Source organism: Lissotriton helveticus, chromosome 8 (genome assembly GCF_964261635.1).
Source record: "Lissotriton helveticus chromosome 8, aLisHel1.1, whole genome shotgun sequence".
Taxonomy (NCBI): domain Eukaryota; kingdom Metazoa; phylum Chordata; class Amphibia; order Caudata; family Salamandridae; genus Lissotriton; species Lissotriton helveticus.
The window spans coordinates 1,035,758,911-1,035,780,447 of record NC_136069.1 but is presented as its reverse complement, the minus strand read 5'-3'; positions in this window follow the sequence as shown (position 1 = coordinate 1,035,780,447).

Below are 21,537 nucleotides of genomic sequence, written 5' to 3'. Positions count from 1 at the left end.
CAACGAAATCATTCATAAGAAACATTTGTAGAATAAAAAGTAGTACTACAGAAAATGTTTTAGTCCAGAAATAGAGAACCAATTTAAACGGAAAGGAAAGGCCAATCAAAAATGTTAAAGGAAAAATCAGTTTAGGGACATTCGTAGACGAATGTTCCGCAACAGGATAATTGGCAATTTGTTAAAAAATATTAAGAAAGGTCAACAGAAAGTGTTTTTTTATAAGAGAAAAAAAAAAGTTGGGAAAGTTATTGATCAGGCATTTGAAATTAAGCGAAAGTTATTTATTTTGATAATCAATAGAATTAGGAAGCTAAACAAGGCAATTTATGATTTCAAAAGAAATAGTAGATGGAAGAAAACAGTTAATCGTAGTAATTTTTGTGAAGTTTTTTCAGGAGAATGGATGCATAGTTCAAGTTGTGAGGCATTTTTTAATGAGGAGAGTTATTTCCAGGATAATGATTTGGTGCATGCAGTTGACACCAGTGGTCGAGCTTATGAGGTGAAAGATGGTTGTCCAGTTGAAAAAGAAAAACTTGTGACAACAGAGGCAGAAGAGGTGTTAGGTAATGAGGTTTTAGGAAGACGTCCTAAGGGACCAGTGTATATCTGGAAGTGTAGTAGTATTTGCAGTGTGCGACAGGATTCCATCAATTTGCTTTGTGATTTTGTACGGACATTTAATAAGAAAAGTTTAAAACAGAAAATGAAGTTGTTGCAAGAATTAGATCCTTGCAGAGTGAGAGAAGTGACAGGTTTGCATGGTCATTCACTGGCTTGTTTTTCCAGGAGAGTATGCCAGAGTGTTTTTCATCATTTCAGGATGCTAGCAGTGCATCATAATAAAGTGAGGAAATTAGTTAGAATGTTGTATTATGCTAAGAGTCCAGCAATTATGCTTAAACAATTATGCACTGCTCTTTTGCATGGTTCTGAAATAGATGTGAAGAATATTTGTGAAGAAATTGAGTTTTGTTACTTTGCAAGTAAAGAGGAGAATGTTGAAATTGACCCAGAAGAAGAGGGTAATGTGGAAGATAGTGTACAGGTTTCCAGTACAGATAATTTTCAGAAGGAAATTGCCACGTTTCAGGTGAAATCAAGTGAGAGGCCTAATTTCACTTGTGTGTGTTGTCGACGCACTTATTATAAGAATCAGACTAAGTTAGTGGATTTATATGCGAAAAGTGAAAGGGAAAATAATAGTGAATGGAAGGATTTCGCAACATACTTGATGGTAGAAAATTGTTTTGATTTGGGATTGGATCAACGTGTGTGTACTTATTGTTGTAACAAATTAAATCAAAACCGGATGCCTGCTAGAGCGGTTCATAATAATCTGGAATTGGTTGAGATTCCTTCTGAATTGAAGGATTTAAATACTTATGAATCTATTTTGATTCAAAGTATCCATCCCTTTCAGGCTATTGTAAGAATGGAGCCAAAGACAGGGAAATTGCCTCCATCAGATTTACAGAGAGGATTAAAGGGAAGAGTTGTTTATTTGCCTCTAGATTTGAAGAAAAACATTAATACAATTGGAGTAGAAAAAGTGGAAGAGCAACCTCTGGTTATCTTAGTTAATGGGGTTCCGACAAAGAGTAAGAAAATATGGCAAGATTTAGTGGATGTTAGGAAAGTCAAAAAGGCAACATTGTATTTGAAAAAAAACAATAAGTACTATAAGAATGTATATGTTGCAGAAGAGGAAGTAAGTGAAGAAGAGGATAGCGATTTGTGTGCTGGTCAAATTAAGAAAGTAGAACCCTCTAAAAGTGAAGAAATATATGAACATTATAGTGTTCATCCTTTGCATTCCAAGGAAGTCATGGGGAATGCTATTGAGTTGTTTCAAATGAAACAAGCCAAAGGGAGTCCCATTAGTGTTTGGGAGGAAAGTTTGGAAGCTCGGTGTTTCCCACAGCTATTTCCAACAGGTCAAGGATGAAGATATGATGAGCGACCTCATCAAATTCCTGCTTCTGAATACCGGACTTTACGATTGTATGCAGAAGATCCTAGGTTTCGACAATGCATTCCCTATTTGTTTCATCTCCTGTTTGAAAGCGATCTGTCTGGACTGTCATATGCAGTGAACCACATCTTGAAAAGTGGTGTACAGATGCAAAACATCTCGGCAAGTGACTTTATGGATAAAGTCAACGTGCAAGACAGTATTTTGGATTCTCACCTGATTAATCTCATGGCGTGTCAGCGTGGTACTAATGAGTACTGGTAACGTCGTCATGGTGATTTAAAATGTATGCTGAGGAACTTAGGAACTCCCACATGGTTCCTCACTCTCAGCTGTGCCGAGTATGGCTGGGAAGACTTACTTGAATTTCTACGAGAGGCAAATGGAAACATTGAAAATATCGAATTCAAGACACCCGGAGAACTGTGCTCTTTGGATCCAGTGAATGTATGCAGGTACTTCAATCATTGATTTGAAGCTATGATGTCTTTCATCATGAACAAGAAAAATCCACCTCTTGGAGAGGTGTTGGATTTCTTCTGGAGAAAGGAGTACCAATCAAGAGGTGCTCCTCATATACATATGCTGCTGTGGATCAAGGATGCACCTAAATTTGGAACAGATCCAGAAGACTTAGTGATGAGTTTCATAGAACAGTATTCTACATGTGCTGTTCCAAACGCAAAGGAAGACAAAAGCCTAAGAGAACAAGTTTTACGCTTCCAAAGCCATCGTTGTGGAAAGTACTGTCGTCGTAAATTCAGAAACAAGGACAAGTTCTACACCAAATGTCGTTTCGCCTTTCCACGACCGGTAATTTCTAAAGGAAGAGTGAACAGTTTGATGTCTTCGCTGCGACATAATGTGATGAAGAAATCACCTAAAAACACATACAATTTGAAAAGGAACGAAGAGTCCAAGTACATCAACGACTACAACCCAGTGATTTTGTCCATGTGGAATGCTAACATGGATATACAGTTTGTGGCTGATAACTGTATGGCTGTGGCTCGGTATGTGACATCTTACATCACCAAAAAAGAAAAGACAGAATTGAAGGATATGTGGGAGGACATTTCCCATGAAAAGAGCCTCAGTAAGAAGTTGTACAGTTTCAGTCTGAAGATGTTGTCACATCGAGAAATCAGAGCTTACGAATGTTCTGACCGGTTGTCTTCAGCAAGTCTCTATGCCAAATCCAGGAGTATCGTTTGGGGGAGTCTTGGTCTTGCTGCAACGCGTAATCGAGTTCTGAAACCTGTGCGGGAAATTGAATATTTGGCGGAAAAGGAGCCAAACAGTACCGATATTTTGAAGACCAACATGTTGGATACATATTATCCAAATAGAAGCAGTCACCTCGAGAATGTTTGTCTGTATGAGGTTCTACAAAATTACATATTCAAGAGGAACATCAAAGAAGATATTGATAAAGGAGCGTATGCTGTAATTGGAAGTGAGGGATGTCTGGTCAAGCAAAGAAAATGCCACTTGGTAAACCATCGAAAATTGAGTGGCGAATCTCCTGAAAAAAAAGAGTTTTTCTATTTAGCACTTTTGCAACTTTTCAAGCCTTGGCATGCAGAAGAGGAACTGCTTGGAGATTTCCTCTGTTACGAAGACTCTTTCAATGCCGCCAAGGAGACCATAGAATGTCCTGTTTTTCCCAAATATCTAGAAATGTTGAATGCGGAAATCGAGCAGGAAGCAACGATTGCAGCCGAGATTGCTAGAGACAGTTCTCAGGACAGTCAGAGTTCTGTTTCATTGAGTCAGGATCCACTAGGAGGACCAGTTATCGAAAATGAAGCTGCCACTGCCATGATTGAAGTGGAAAGAGCCATGGCACATGCTCAGGAAAAGGACTGAGTCATCGCTGTCTTGTGGTGTCACCGCTCCAACTGGACTGGCAGCACATAACATTAAAGGTATTACTTTGCATCGTCTACTGATGCTGCCAGTGGAGCATGATAACAAATTACAATACCACAAGTTATCTGGAGATGCTTGTTGTGAAGTTTCAAGAGTCTTGAGGAAAATGAAACTTCTTATCATTGACGAAGTAAGCATGGTTTCCAATGTCATGCTTGCCTTTGTGCATTTGAGAATGCAAGAAGTTCTCAAAACAGAGTATGATGTGTTATTTGGTGGCAAACACATCATTGTTTTCGGTGATCTTCTGCAGCTGACACCAGTGAAAGGACAACCTGTGTTCAAAATGCTCACGCATGAAGATACCAGGAAGTGCCTAGGGAGCATTGGCAACGTCAATATATGGTTAAACTTCAATTATGTTGAACTGCGTGAAAATATGCGTCAGGCGAAGGATGAAGATTACAAGAATATTATACAAGATGTTAGAATCGGAAAAGTGACCGAGCATGGGAAAGAAGCTTTACATGCACGATTACTGTCAAATTTGTATCCAGAACAAGACGTTGTGCCTGAGAATATTTTTCAGAAAATTACTGAGAAGAAATCTGGAATATGTTTGATGCCAACTCTTGCAGAATGTGCCATCTTGAACAACAAAATGTTGCATTTAGAAAACCAAGAGGTTGTGAAACTGGAAGCTATTGACAGAGTAGAGCATATGGGATCAACAATTATTTTGTCTGAGAATTTGAAATCAAAATTGGATTCATTAGAGAAGACTATATCTAAAACTGCAGGTTTTGAAAAGACTCTAAATGTGTGCTTAAATTGCCGTATAATTTTAAGAAGGAATTTACATGTTGAAAGAGGTCTGGTAAATGGATCAATGGGTAATGTTGTTGATTTTGTGAGATACAGAAATAGAGATGGAATTGAATTTTTAAAAATTAAATTTGATGGCATTGAGGAAGTACAGCTAATTGGTCGTTGCTCTGCTAGGTTTTTGCTTGTAAAAGACTTATATGTTCGCCGTAAGCAGTTTCCTGTTTGCTTGGCATATGCGGTGACAATCCATAAATCGCAAGGTTTAAGTGTAGCCAGTGCATTGGTGAATATTGGCAGTTCTGTGTTCAAGGAGGGTATGGCATATGTGGCATTGTCACGAGTCAGAACTTTATCGGGATTGTACTTGATTGAGTGTGATGTCACAAACATTTGTGCGGATCTAGATTGTGTTAAGGAATACAATAGGTTAAGAAGAGAGTATGCGCCACATTTGCCTCAATATCCTTTGTTTGAGAAACGTGTGTGTTGGGATCTGGTTCTCCCTCCTGGGAACCTTAGTGCATGAGTGTTCCCTGCGTGGAACACTCTGCGGGGAATGTTCTCTCATCGGCAGTTGCTGCCGGGGAGCTCCTGTGTCTGGCTGGAATAAAGTGTCCTCCTTCCTACCTTGCTGTGTGGAGTCTCACTTCCTTTCACTGGCGACGATTGATGCCAGATCCAGCCTCCCCATCGTCGTTTCAGCTGCTGTGACCAGCTGCCTTCGTGTGTATGCCTCCGTGGGACCACCCGGTTCCGTTTCCTGCTTGCTTCCCTTTCGACGACATCTGCCTCTGACGACATCTGCTCCGAGTGTCTTAGCAGTTTAGGTGATGTAATAAGCGAAGAAGAGTCTTCCTTTCAACTCTAAAGGTACTCTGTTTTCCTCTTCATTTTTCGCGATTGAGCCGTCCTGCTCTCGCGATTGAGCCGTCCTGCTTTCACGTCAGCGCGCGTGTGCCTGACTTTGTCCCTGACGTCCTGCCTGACTCCAACGCGCATCCGCCCATTGGTTGTTGCATTGCCATAACAACCTCTATGACTCATTCAAGTCCACGCTCACCGCGTTGTCAGTAATCACCATGACTACTCTGATGCGCACAGCTTTTCTATCAGTGCGACCTGCATTCAGCCTCGCGTTTCTCTAGTAAATGAAATTCCTTCAATCAATCATTGGCGATTTTGTTACAACTTGCCTTCTACTTCTACCGCTGATGTGCACAGCATCTGCACATAACATTTCCTCTCATAACTGTTTATTATCTCGCTATTTAGTTGATGCATTGTTGTTCTGCTTTTGTATTATTTTTCTTGCAGTTCTGTTTGCTCCTATTTTAAATATCCTTGTGGGGCAGCAACTCACCCACGCGCCAATATGGATCACATTATTGCACCTCCACCATTTTTACAATCCGCTGGTACACCTCCTATAAAATGGGATGATTGGAAAGACACTTTTGAGGCTTACTTAGAAGCAATTGACGGAGAGACTTTTACTTCTAAAAAAAAAAAAACGTTGTTAATTTATAATCTTGGGGCTGAGGGCAGAAGCGTTTTAAAAACTCTTCCCATGGAAACTGTAAGCACCTTAGTGACTGATGGGGACAGTGGTGATTCCTTGTTAGTGGATGAGTATGCCACTGTCGTCAAAACCCTGGACAAATGTTTTAGTCCAAAAAGGAACATTGTTCTTGAACGACACAAATTCCTTCAACGAGCGCAAATTCCTGGTGAATCAATTGATGATTTTGTGGCTGCGCTCAGAACTCTCGCTGTAAATTGTAACTACAGGGAATTTAGGGATGAAATCATCCGGGATCAATTGATTGAGAAGACCTCCAATAAAAAAATTCAAGAGAAACTGTTATCGTCTGATGATCCTGACTTGGAAACTGCACTCACTCTTGCCAGATCCATTGAACATTCGCAATTTTGTGTGAAAGAGATGAGCAATCCTTCCTCTTCTGGCGAAGTTAAACTTTTGAAATCCAATTCCAAACCCACCAAATTGCCGTCAGTCATTAAGCCTGTCTCTGGAGTTCCACGTTCCTCTGCTGTGAATTCCAACCAAGCCAAGCCTACACCCAAGGATTTAATATGTTTCCGTTGTGGTAGTACCACTCATCTTGGCAATGCTAAGTTTTGTTTTGCACTTAATCAAACTTGTTATAACTGTGTAAAGAAGGGCCATTATTCTAGGATGTGCAAAGTTGCTTCCACCAAGAGAAATCAAGATCAAGTAGTGAAAACCATCACTGATGACTCTGACGAAGAGTGTTATGAACTGCTTATGCTGTCTTCTTCTTCGTTTCTGGGTGATGGTGTGGTTGAATTAGCTGCTTTGGGGGGTGTTCACAAAAGGAAATCACCTTCTTGCATTGTTTCCGTGAATGATACCTGTCTGACCTTTCTGGCTGATTCTGGTTCTCCTTTTACCTTAATCAATGCAGCAGATTATGACACGTTAAGTAATGTGCAACTTGTGGAATCTTGCATAAAAATGTTTGCGTATGGGGGGAAACGTGTTGAAGTTTTAGGAAAATGTGTTGCTAATCTCAAATTTCATTCTGATCTTGCTTCTAGTACCGTATTTGTGGTCAAGGAGGGTACAAATCTTTTAGGGTGGGATGATCAAGGGAATTTAAACATTGTCTTGGATCCCAATCATCCTGACATGGTCATTTCTCGTAGCGAATTTTATAATTCTGCTCCTGTTTCTTCTCATATCGTGACTCAACTCTCTGGTGTCAAATGGGAACGTATGTTCCCTGAAGTTTTCGACGAGAAACTCGGAAAACTTATAGGGTTCCAACACCAAATCATTCTCAAAAACAATGCTAAGGCTGTTGCGCATAAAGTTCGCAAGGTACCCCTTAGTCTTCGCCCTGAACTCAAAAAAGAACTAGAACGGTTGTGTGCGGCAGGTGTAATTGAGCCTATCGAGGGTTCTGAGTGGCTCGCACCAATTGTTTTGGCACGGAAATCGGACAATTGTCTGAGGATGTGTGTTGATTTACGTGACCTCAACGCCAACATCTGGGTTGACCGTCAACCCCTTCCCAATATCAATGAATTGTTAACAACCTTAGACAGCGCTAAATTTTTTACTTCCCTCGATATTTCGTCTGCATACCATCAGATTGAGCTTAGTAAAGAGTCTAGACATTTGACCTCCTTTGTCACTCCCGAAGGCGCTTACCGTTACATTCGCATGCCTTTCGGCCTTGCCTCAGCTTCGGCTGTTTTCCAACGTTTGATGAAAAATTTATTTAAGGATATTCCTGGAGTTGTATTCTTTCAGGATGATATTCTTATACATGGGAAAACTGAACTTGAGCATGACGAAAGGGTTAAACATGTTCTGAGTATAGTTAAATCTAGTGGTTTAACACTGAGGGGTGACAAATGCAAGTTTTTGCAAGATGGCGTTGATTATTTAGGTCACCACATTTCCCACAAAGGCATTGAACCTAAATTTAAAATTATGGAAGCGATTCAAAATGCGCCCATGCCTACCAATAGGGATCAGCTTCGGTCATATTTGGGGTTAGTGGAATATTATTCCAAATTTGTAAACAATTTTTCAACTAAAACTGCTTCTATGCGCAATTTGCTGAAAAAGAATGTCAAATTTGTATGGGATAAGGATTGTCAGGACAATTTTGTGTCAATTAAGAATGAGATTGTACAAGCTAGTCCACTTAAGTTGTTCAATATTAATGACCTATGCATTATTTCTACCGATGCTAGCAATGTGGGTCTGGGTGCGGTTCTGCTCCAAAAAAGAAGTGATGGTCGCGAAGAAACAATCGCCTTTGCTTCTAGAACACTGAGGGGTGCTGAAAGCACTTATTCAACTATTGAAAAGGAAGCTTTGGGTTTGTGGTGGGGCGTGCAGCATTTCAAGAACTTCTTATGGGGTAATGAATTCATTTTGAGGACCGACCACAAGCCTTTAGTTGACCTATTCACCACAAGGGGGGGTGGCAGGGCTACACCACGTGTCGCCAAATGGCAGTTCAGATTGCAAGAATTCCGCTATCGTCTTGAGTATGTGCCCGGTGTTAAGAATCATGTGGCTGATTGTCTGTCAAGATTACCCCTTTGTTCTGAGAATGACATTCTTGAGCGGGATGATTTGGAAATGGTGTGTGCTGTGTGTTCTTTGTACGACACTGTTGGTTGTGCTCTTTCTGAGCGCGAGTGGTTAGATGGAGTAGCTGAAGATAACGTGGTTTTGAAGGTTATTGATTGTTTATCGGGAGTGTGGCCATGTGATAAGGATTGCCCTTCAGAATTGGTTCCTTTTAAAAGGGTCAAAGATGAGTTGTCTGTTATGGATGGCATATTACGTAGGTGTGGTTTACTTGTGGTTCCTTTTCCGATTCGGAGCAGAATTCTTGATTTGGCTCACGAAGGCCATCCTGGCATTCGTGCCATGAAGCGAAGGGTTAGACAAGATTTTTGGTGGCCAGCGCTCGATAGAGATGTGGAACATTTTGTGCGTGATTGTTGTACGTGTGTCACTAGTGACAAGTCTCAAGTGACAAGACCTTCCCCTGTTGAACCTATTGTGGTGAAGAATTTACCTTGGTCAAAATTGGCTTTTGATATTTCTGGTCCCTTTGGTCTCATTGGTTGTTCTCCCAAGTATGCCCTTGTTCTCGTCGATTACATGTCTAAGTGGCCCGAGGTGAGGTTTGTTGACAATGCCAACTCGTCATCCATCATTGATTTCTTTCTTGATGTTTTCCTTAGGGAGGGTTTTCCGGAAGAGCTGGTCTCCGATAACGGCACTCAGTTAACCTCTTTTGAGATGCAGGGATTTTTTAAGGATGCGGGCATCAAGCATGTTTGTACGTCACTTTATCACCCACGTAGTAATGGTTTAGTCGAGCGTTTCAACCGAGTTGTCAAGGAACAGGTGCAACTTGCTTTGGTGAATGGGTTACATTGGCGTAAAGCTCTTTGTGATATGTTGTGGGCTGTGAGAACTACTCCTCATATTAGCACTGGTGTTGCCCCATTCACTTTGCTTCGTGGAAGGGTGGCTGGTTCCAAACTGAACAAGGAATGGATGTCTAGAAGGGTGGTCGATTCTTGTAAATTGTCTGGTGTAACGGATGTCAGAGCTGCTGTACAAGTGAAATATGATACCAGGCCTGGTGCGAGTCATCCTTTGGATATTATGGTGGGTGATTGGGTGCGACTTAGGAAACCTGGTTTTCTCCGCAAAAGTGAATCTCGGTTTTCATCCCCTAAAAAGGTGTCTGTGGTGAAAGAACGTGTGGTAGTACTGACGGACGGTAGAGTGTGGAATAAGTCTTGCATTTCCATTGTTCCTAAGTCTATGGTTGGCGAGGTCAACAAAAGATTGGGCACACATTCTCCTCCCGTTGAGGCGTCTTCTGATGTTCTTGGTAGAGATGGTAGGGATAGTGTTGTTCCTCCTGGTTGTGCTTCTCCTTTCCGTATGTCATCCAGGCCCTCCAGGACAAAACGTTTACCTGCTAAATTTCATGATTACAATATGTAGCTGACTGTGTGTCGTCCAGGTTTTTCTGGACAAAGCGTTTACTTACTAGTTTCATAATTATAATGTGTTGTAATCTGGGGTTCTGCCATCACTGTCTTTTTCATGGCTTTTGTTCTGTCTGGTTATGTTCTCTTCCTGGAGTTGTGCGTGTGCCTCTTTTCCTTGTTTCTCTCTTTGTCTATTCCGTTTCGCTTCTCTCTTTTCCTTTTCCTCTCACTCTTCTTTCCTTGTCATTTTGGTTCTGTTTTATTTTCTGTTGAAGGAGGGGAGGTGTGTTGGGATCTGGTTCTCCCTCCTGGGAACCTTAGTGCATGAGTGTTCCCTGCGTGGAACACTCTGCGGGGAATGTTCTCTCATCGGCAGTTGCTGCCGGGGAGCTCCTGTGTCTGGCTGGAATAAAGTGTCCTCCTTCCTACCTTGCTGTGTGGAGTCTCACTTCCTTTCAGTGTGGTAGGCCGTAAACGAAGAAATGTGACCAATAGTAGGGAGGTTGTAGCAAAAAGACGAAAAGTCGATGAACCTGAAATTATAAGCGGAAAGAAAAAGGATTCTGTTGAAGATGTTGTTGGTTTTCAATTTGAAAATAGTTCTGGTGTCAACTGTTATGCTAATGTAGTGGTTAATGTTGTCTTTTCTCTAGAAACTTTAAAACAACAGATTGTGATCAATTCGGATCAAAGTTTTTGCTGCTTGCTGAATTCTGTGTTAGAGAAATGTAGCACTGATAGAACAAAAATAGAAAGTGTGTCTGAAATTCGAAATCTGTTAGACAAGTGTTCAGGTCAAACGCAATTCTCTCAAAATATTCAGCAAGATTGTCAGGAGTTTTTAATGTATATGCTTGATGTATTGCAAGATGAAGGTGTAGATGTAGATCACCTGTTTGGGCTTTCTTATCAATGGCAGCATGACTGCGAGAACTGTAGGGTATCAAGTACTAGTAGTGTAGACTCAGAAAGATTTATATATTTAACTTTGCCAGACAGTAAATCAGTGTCCTTTAATAAGCTAGTAAAAGCAGCTGATCACAACATGGAGTGTAGCCAATGTAAGTCTGAAATGCTGTCCACATTATTTATACGAACATATGGCCAGTATGTCATTTTAATGTTCCAACGATGTAGGCCTGATGGAACAAAATTGACAACTTTAATTAAAAATTTTGTGGCTTCGCAGTTGTCAATATCAGGAAGGACTTTTGTAACTGCAGCAATTATATATCATGACGGTCCTTCAACAACATCAGGACATTACACAGCTTATTTGAAGTCTAGAAATGGCTGGTCATTCTGCAATGATTCTGTTTTAACTTTAAAAAAAAATTGCCTTTTGACCTTAAAAATTCTTACCTGGTGTTTTTACAACCAAAATTTTAGGGAAAAAATCTCAGGATTTGCTCTGAGGAATTTCAAGAGGTTCTAATGGCTCCTACACTATTTGGCCTTGAGGATAAGTGTAGTACAGAGTCAAAATTTATTTTTGAGTTTTAAGTAGTTACTGAAAAAAAAAGGTTTTCTTACAGAAAGTGGTGGGCACGGATTAGTTAAAGGACAACAGAGTATTTCCCAAAGCAAACGGTGTTCTTACCATAACACTTGATGTCATGGAAAAATAACTGCACTTTGAATGAGTTCAGAAAAACTGTTTCTTTTAATAAGCTAATTCAAGCAGCCAATCAAAACATGGAGTAGAGGTAATGTAAGTCTGCAATGCTGTCGACATATTTTGAACAAACTTTTGGTTATAATGTCATTTAAAAATTCCAACTATATAAACCTGATGAAAATAAGTTTTCAACTTTAATTACAAATGTTGTGGCTACACAGTTGTTGATTTTAGGAAGAACATTTCTAACTGCAGCTATTATATGACATGATGGTCCTTTGACTACATCCACTGTGATCAAGAGAATTAAATAATTGTAGTAGTCATAGAGGTAGTGTAATGTGCCTCATAGTAAGCAGTATCAGTGTCATAGGAAATGTGGAACATGAGTGAGCAAGAAGGGTGAGATATTACTAGTACAGGATTGTGAAAGTGATCTTGAACGTTTTCTTTCTGAAAGTTGCGGAAATACAAAATGACGGGATTTGCTTAGAAGAATTCCAAGAGTTATAAATGGCTCTTACATGATTTGGCCTTGTGGAAAAGTGCGGTAGAGAGCGAGAAGTCATTTATTGTATGTAACATATTTGTCAAAACGATGGAGCTCTTCTTTCAGAAAGTGGCGGGCTGAAAATAATAACAGCACAACAGAGTGTAAGCTGTTCATAGGATATCCTTCGACGTCATGGAAAGTAAGTTACTTTTCAGGAGTTCTGATTTCTGATTGGTTATGTTATATGGGTTTTTTAAACACAATCATTTTGATTGTGTTTTTTTTCCCCGCTGTTATATGATGAATACCTTCAAGTCACTGTTTTTAGTGAAATTTGATAAATTCTGAGAACAGCAAAAATAAACCATTTAACATGTATAATTAATTCTGTACTTTTTGTATTTATGATATACATTTAGAACTGTGTAGGAGCCATGGAGAAGCTGAGGCTTCTGTAAGTGTCAAAGTTGTTGCATACAGTGCTCACATTCTGCGTAGTCTTTCATATGATAGACTACATCTGCACAATGAGATACCTAAGCAAAGGAAACACAGGTGATGTGATTGTGGAATGAGCAAAAAAAATTGCACGTTTTTCAATTACATTACCTGTGTTTCCTAACATTACGCAACACATTGTGAAGATGAGGTTTAGGCCTGTTCCAGGAGACAGAGGAGGTCTGACATTTGTTCAAGAGTGCAGTGGACATGACTCACTTCGTTGGTAGGCCTGCACATGTATTATCTTCTCTGTACTCTTCAACAAGCCTAAATTTCATCTGCAACCCTGAGTAGGACTCATCTGAAACAAATCTCTGGATAGGCCACACCTTATCAGCATCTAGAAACAATCATTTAAAATGTTAAGGGCAGATTTATGATGGCCGTGCGCCTCTTTTGCGCCGCTGTTCCATCACTTTTGTGACGCAGCAGCAGTGTAAAAGATGCACCATGTTGCAAGATAGGCCTCACTTCATCTCCAACAAGATACTGTCAGTTTAAAATGTATATAATTAGGACTGTGTAGGGGGCATGCAGAAGCTGAGGCTTCAGTAAGTGTCAAAGTTGTTGCATGCAGTGCTGCACTTCTGCGTACTCTTTCATATGCTGGACTACATCTGCACAATGAGATACCTAAGCAAAGGAAACACAAGTGATGTGATTGTGAAATGAGCAAAAGAAATTGCACTTTTCTCAATTACATCACCTGTGTTTCCTAACATTACGAATCAAATTGTGCAGATCAGGTTTAGGCCTGTCCAGGGAGACAGAGGAGGTCTGGCCTTTGTTAAAGAGTGCAGTGGACATGACTCACTTCATTGGTAGGCATGGACATGTATTATCTCCTCTGTACTCTTCAACAAGTCTAAATTTCATCTGTAACCCTGTGTAGGCCTCACCTCAAACAAACCCCTGGATAGGCCACACCTTATCGGCATCCTGAATCAATCATTTAAAATGTTAGGGGCAGATTTATGATGGCCATGCGCCTCTTTTGTGCCGCTGTTGCATCACTTATGTGATGCAGCAGTGATGCAAAAGATGCACCATGTTACAAGATAGGCCTCACTTCATCTGCAACAAGATACTGTTAGTTTAAAATGTATATATTTAGGACTGTGTAGGGGGCATGGAGAAGCAGAGGCTTCTGTAAGTGTCAAAGTTGTTGAAAAACTGTTTGTCCTTCAATCTTTTCCCTTGTCTTTTCTAATTTTTAAATACATGTTTTAATATTTTTCAAATTTTTGTTCTTTCTTTCACAGATTGAAAGTATAAAAATAACAAGTGACTAAGTTAACAACAATTATAAGGTAAATGTTTTGTACTCTTTTCGTTACATTTCTATCACATTTACCTTCTATTAGTTCCACTGCTTCATTTCTTTAACCCTCAGTTTCCTGCCTTTGCTACTCCTCTCATTCCTTTCTCTATTACTTACTTACTCTACTCCTTCCACTTCTTTTCTCAGTCCCTCTCTTCTCATAGTTCCTCACTCCTGTTCACTCACTCCGTCTCTATTACTCTCACTGTCTCTGACTGATCACTCTTTCACTAATAGTTCATTATGCTTTCTCCCTGTAGTTCAAGCACACTAAGGGGCATATTATCAACACAGGCAATAAAATTATCGCTGCTTTTATTGGCAGAAAACTGCCGCAAAAGCGGCTTTAGCTGCAGATTTCTGCCGATAAAAGCAGCGATAATTTTATCACCTATGTTGATAATATGCCCCTATGTTATTTACATTTCTTTGCTGTTTCAATCATTCCTTTTCTGTTACTTCTTCTTTTCTGCTTTCTGTTTTTTCTCTCTGTTATTCCACATGTTTTAATCTTATTTTGAACATTCACTCACATTCTCTAAGAAACTCTTGTTTATTATTCTTCTACTCTCCTTTATTTCTTCCACTTCCTTATCTATTTTGTTTTTCACAATTATACCCTCTTCCATCTTTTCTTCAGTAAATAGATCTATTAAACAGTATCTCTGTGTTACTCCCTATAGCTGTCTTTCTTTTAACATTACTCACTGTTTCCTTCCCTTATACTTACTCTTCTTTTTTTAAAAAATTTTTTTTTGGTTCGCTCCCGGTTCGCGGACTGGCGAGCGAACCGGGAAGCGAACCAAAAGAAATAGAGGTTGCCAGAGTGCTAAACATTCTAGCAATTTTTTAATAAAGGGGAGGTAGTTCTGAAAAGAACTTTTTTTTAAATTATTTTTGTTGTTTTATATTTTTTATTTTTCTGAACAATTTTTTACTTTTTTTGTATTTTTTGAACGGTTTTATATTTTTTTTGTTTTTTTTGGGGGGGGGGGAACGAAAACGATTCATTGTAAAGGGCTCAACAGGAGCAACAAAAAAAAAGATAATTTATTTTCTGAATCGTTTTGTACAAACATGATTATAAATTGCTAAGTTGATTAAAGTGATGCTACTTTCTCTGTAGCAAATCAACTGACCGCAACGCACGCACTTGTTTGACTGCCCCAAACCTCATCTGTATATTTGGGACCATCTCCCTCGCCTCTGGTCCCGTCACTTCCTCTACAACTGATCTTCTGGCCACAGAAGGGGGATTATCTTGCAGGTCAAGTACCTGCGCAGCACTGTAGTTGTTAGAATGCCACCTGTCCATATGGCGATGCATTGTATAATTGCCGTAACTATATTTTTTATCTATCCCTCTGGACAAATCTTTCTTACAGATAAGGCAAGTTACATACCGGGCATTCACTTTTTTTTGGCCCCGGGGATATTTAAAAAATTGCCAAATAAAATTTTCTTTGACATGAGACCTCCTGGGCTCCTCAGGCAAAAACTGCCTCTCTTCCTGCTCTTCCTCTTCTTCCTCTTCTTCCTCCTCTTGCTGAATGATAACTTCAGCAGGTGGTCCTCTCTTCCTAGGAGGTGGTGGTGGTGGTGGGGATGCACCAGCTGAAGCTACAACACTTGCCATTGCTCAGTGATGTAAAAAGGTCTTCCTCTCACAAAGATGCAAGTCAGAGTGAGGAAACAAGGAGGATGTCAGTTGAGATGTCATCAGTGATGCCATCAGTGATGTCACTGACCATGTCATGAATGATGTAATATGTGACATGATCAGCAGTGGATTGCGGGTGCGCGATATATAGTTAGTACAACTAACTATATATGGAATTTCAATGGTTTTGTGTGAGTAAAAAAAGGGTTCTTAAATGCTAATTCCTAACTATATATGGTCTTAAACCTGTGTTTTTTTCTGTGAATATATATATTTTTATATATATATATATATATATATATATATATATATATATATATATATATATATATATATATATATATATATATATATATATATATATATATATATATATATATTACCTACTGGCGGTCGCCAGTAGGTATATATAGTTAGGATTTTTTCTCTATGGGTTTTTTGAAAATTCTATGTCTAATAACTTTGGCGTTTGTGGACGGAATCGGCTGAAATTTTCAGGAAAATGGCACATTTTGTTTCTGAGCAGCCCTTGAAAATTTGGGGGGGGTTCGTCCAGTGGGGGCCGAGAAAAAAGGGGGGTCCCAAAACGTGTTTTTAACATTGAGTTTTCCATAGGGCGGTTGGCCTCACTTTTAGCCCGAACGGCTGAATGGATTTGCACGAAACTTGGCAAAATTGTAGGGACTGGTAGCCCGATGTGCCTTTTGTAGGTCTCAATATATGTGCTCCAGTGGATTTTGAGAAATTAACGTTTAAAAAAAGATATATATCTGTAACAGCGGACCGGTTAGCGCTCTGGTTCGCGGACTTTTCGCGCAACGGAGCTTTGTGAAGCGAAGCTGATTGGTTCTCCGGCGTCTGTCAACATTCCAAACAGTCCGTAGCGGCCGCCATCTTGTCTCTCGGTAGGATCGAGAGACAAGAGGAGGTCAAAACAAAGGGGGAAATAACTATAAGGGGGCATAGTAGATCCTCGCTGACCCCCTAGGTTTGATGTGGAGGTTTTAAAAGGGCCCCGCGGGGCAAAAAAAAAACAAAATAATAATAATCGAACGGCTGAATGGATTTGCACGAAACTTGGCAAAATATTAGGGACTGGTAGCCCGATGTGCCTTTGCTGGGTCTCAATATATGTGCTCCAGTGGATTTTGAGAAATTAACGTTGAAAAAAAGATATATATCTGTAACAGCGCTCCGCTTCGCGTACTTTTCGCGTTACGGAGCTTTGCGAAGCTGATTGGTTCTCCGGCGTCTGTCAACATTCCAAACAGTCCGTAGCGGCCGCCATCTTGTCCCTCGGTAGGATTGAGAGACAAGAGGAGGCCAAAGCGAAGGGGGAAATGACCATAAGGGGGCATAGTAGATCATTCCTGACCTCTTAGGTTTGATGTACCATTTTGCCAAGTTTGGTGTAATTCCGTTCAGCCATTCAGGCTGTAGACGTATGTAAATGTCCTATGGAAAATTGCATGGGGAAAACACATTTGAAAGTGTTGAAATTTAGAACCAATTAAAATGTTACTTTGGTTTTGTATTTGTGTGTGATGAAAGTTAATTGGTTATGTATATATGTCAAATGAGAGGAAACCACAGCCATTTTGTGATACTACTGTCTGAGGTACATTTGTGAGGAATTTTTGGTGGTGAATTTCTGGTGTTTGATTTACACAGTACTAACACTTCTGCTACTTTTAAAAAGGTGAGTTGTTAATTTGTAAGGGGAACTATGTTGTACACTTGAAGATAATTTGAAAAATGTTTTCTGTTATTTATTTGCAGTCCTTCTGTTATACTAAATACTTGATGAAGTTAGTTTTATATTATGTATTACTAAAAACGATAAATGAAAGTGATTATTTTTTTCTGCAATTTACAGCAAGCAATTTCAAAATAAAATGGCTCACAATGAAGAGACCGTGGCAATTTCTTTTGAATTGTCCACTACATTGATTGAAATTGAGAGCACCAATAATGAAATATTGTCACAAGGAGGACATGACTTGTATGATTCCATTAGATTGATTGAAATGGACAGCACCAAGAATGAAATATTGTCACAAGGAGATGACTTGAATGATTCCACTACATTGATTGAAATTGAGAGCACCAATAATGAAATATTGTCACAAGGAGGAGATGGCTTGTATGATTCCATTAGATTGATTGAAATGGACAGCACCAATAATGAAATATTGTCACAAGGAGGAGATGACTTGAATGATTCCACTACATTGATTGAAATTGAGAGCACCAATAATGAAATATTGTCACGAGGAGATGACTTGAATGATTCCACTACATTGATTGAAATGGACAGCACCAATAATGAAATATTGTCAGAAGGAGGAGATGACTTGAATGATTTTTTTGATCAATCTCTTGATGGCGAATTTATCGAGTGTTTGGAGACCATAGAGTTACAAGAATCATCATTGCAGACTTTTAATGAGGAGATTCCAGATGAGATGATTGAAGAGGAAATTACTGATGAGGACATGTTACTAGTTGTTTCAAATTTAGAAAATTCTGAAGAATAAATTTATATTTAGAAATCAAAAATTGTTTGAGACATTATTTATTTTTATTTTTAATTTATGAGGTTGTAGCGAAGTGATTGTAGTATAAAATGAGACTTATAGTATAGAGTGCAACATTTTTATGTTACATGGTAAGTTTACTCATATTTACTTCCCTTCTGCCACTATATTATCTCCAATGTGTATTTGACATGTCTTCTTCATCTCCGGCCTCCTTTCTCTCACTGTGTGTCTCCGATGCATCTTATCGCTGGTATTTTGTGTAATTACAGAAGAGAGTAAAATAAAATAGTTCGGAACGTGAAAAGGGGGCAAAGTAGAGTACTCCTCACCCCCTAGGCCTTTTTAGGCGGTCCCAAAAGGATCAGTTTCTGCTTTCCTGAGAGATTATGGTATGAGTTCCATATACCACAATAACTTGCATTACAACATGCAAGATATCTATCTCCTATTACCAACTTTTGGAGATATTCGCGCTAAGCGCGAATATCTCCAAAAAGTAACACCTGCCCTGAGCAGTTCTTAGCCATGTTATCCAATGGGAGGTGGATAACATGGCTAAGAGTATTAGCTCGGTAATGCATGAATATCGCTGACTTTTTAGCGATATTCATGCATTGCGGCCGTTTATTATCGCATTTGCGATAAACCTTGATAATAGTAAGGTTTATCTTCGATAATTTCTGACGATGCTTAGTGGTAAAAAATTGGTTGGTAAGCATCGTTAGCGATAAATATCGCTTAACTTTGGTAATATGCCCCAACGTCTGTTAACGTTCGATTCGAAGGAAATGAGGAAGTGTTGAAAAACATTGTCTGCGCCATCTTGCCTTTTTTGAAATGCCACACTTTTGTCGTGCACGGCAGCCATTTTAGATGTCTTGACCAGACCCACTCTCTGCACGCTGTCGATTCGTAGCATGGCTCCTCACCCTCGTAAGCATCTCCCCCAGGCACTGGTCACCACCGCTCTCTGTCTTATGCATGGGCAATAAACCTTCCCCCATCTGCGCTGCTCTTCCCTGAGAATCACACTCTGTGCCCGCCCGACACCTCCCTTTCGCCCTATTCACTACCGCACCCTCTGACACTCCTCTTCCTCTGTGTCCGAATGTCCAGGCCGGTCCTAGGCTATCAGCTAGCCCTGCAGATGTAGTTTATGGCCCCAGCTGTAAAGAATCACCCCTCTTCAAAGGAGTTATAGTAGATCAAGGCCCACACCCGATGTGATCCGTCACAGCACACGCGTTCCTACTATCTGAAAACCATCCTGTATTGTGATTGGGGAGGGGACCGAGCCTGAAGCGGAAGATTCCAGGAATGACTCTTTGTACATCAAAGTTTTTACAATTATGTGTCACATTAAAAATATATAGCACTCCAACAAAGTAGTAGGAATATAAAACTTTAATAACATATAAATATATACAACAAAACAAAAACAGTAAAAACATTTAAACAACGAAGAGACCGTGGCAATTTCTTTTTAATTATCCAATAGATTTATTGAAATTGACAGCACCAATAATGAAATATTCTTGTCAGTAGCGGTCTGTTGTGCGAATAGTTCCAAGGCAGCAGAACGCGCTGAAATCTAGATGGCACGAAAGTGATGTCTAGTAAGTTGCCGCCCAGCAAAAAACGGCGTGGGGCGCCGCGGGGGTGAGTGAGTCCAGTAGGCACCACAGCTATTCTTACCGGCATTGCAGAATTACTGCTGGGGACAATGCCTGTGCTGTAGCAGGGTCACAGCAGAAACAAAAAGGATTCTGTTGAAGATGTTGTTGGTTTTCAATTTGAAAACAGTTCTGGTGTCAACTGCTATGCTAATGTAGTGGTTAATGTTTTGTTTTCTCTAGAAAATGTAAAAGAGGGGGAGGCAGTCCAAAGTTCCGTTAAAAGGGCAAAGGAAAGGATCGGTGGTTTGAACTATCAGTCAAAAAGGGGAGGGGGTGCAATAATTTTTCCTACCGGGTCACACTGTGCTTTCACCGGAAGTAAGGTCTGCAGGATTGTAGTAATTCAAAGTGAGGCTGGCGCCAGCATGGGAGCGCCGACGTCCCGCGGATACAGTTTCGTCACTCCACGGGCGATCATGGCAGTCATTCCCCATCGGGGGTCGGAGACTCCCGCGGCTCCTCTAGAATCTTCAAGGTCGTGGAGGACTACGGTGGTGGAGTCAACCAGTGACCGGGCCATTTCTTTATGTTGGGCCCGCTCTTGCCAGGTCGACCGCCATTTTGAGAGTTCGGCAGCTACCGGCGATCGCGGGGTCACATGAGCGGACGGGCTCCACCCTGCCGGGCGAGACGTTGCAGCATGGCCACAGTGGAAGAAACGTTATCTAGGTCGTTCCGAAACTGTGCAGCACTGTAGTTGTTAGGATGCCACCGCCTGGAGCGCTGAGGGTGCAGCTGGGAAGCCTCCACCTGGGGAGGCGGGAGAGGCCTGTTCGCACCGTCTCTCCCTCCCAGTGCACCCCACGGCGTCTCGCTTGAGATTTGTTATGGCCGGACCAGGCGATGAGGACGAGGGGGGGGTCGGAGGCATGTGCAAGACATCCCCCTCCAGTGTTGTCGCAGCCATTATAAAAGAAAGAAGTGTCCCGTCCGTCTTCGGGCCGGGCTTCCGGTGGATGTCGGCCGGACGCCCCTGGCTCTGGCCCCATGAACGGGTTTCTTGGTTTATCGGCTGCAGCCGGATCCCGTCGGCCTCGGCCCCCCGACCGTTGGTGGTCGGACCGGAAGAGCATGTGGCGGGACTACCTGCAACTCTCAAGGGCCACCGCGGCCGGACTGGGAGAGAGAGGGGAGGGTCGAGGAGACATTCCCCCCCCCTGCAACTGTTCAGCGTTGTAAAGGCAATCCCCTGGCCGGGTCCCGCTGGTCTCGGCCTCTCCTCCGGCTACACCCTACGTTAGGATCTCCTGGCCGAGGCGTGGCAGCAGGACCTGCCTTATATGGGCTGCTCCCGGCTGGGCGTAGCCGGAACCCTGCCCCACCTTGGAAGTTTCCAGAGTGGGGGTGGATGTTCTACTGACTTGCATTTTCCCTAGTCTATCGATTTTTTTGGCGTGGCAGGCGGTGGGACAGCGAGGGGTGATTTGGTTTCTCTTACTGTTTTTCTGGTCTCTCACCACTGGCATATTTTAACGTTTTCTTGTTTCTAGGACATTAATAGGTTTTATCATTACGTTATGTTATCGTTTC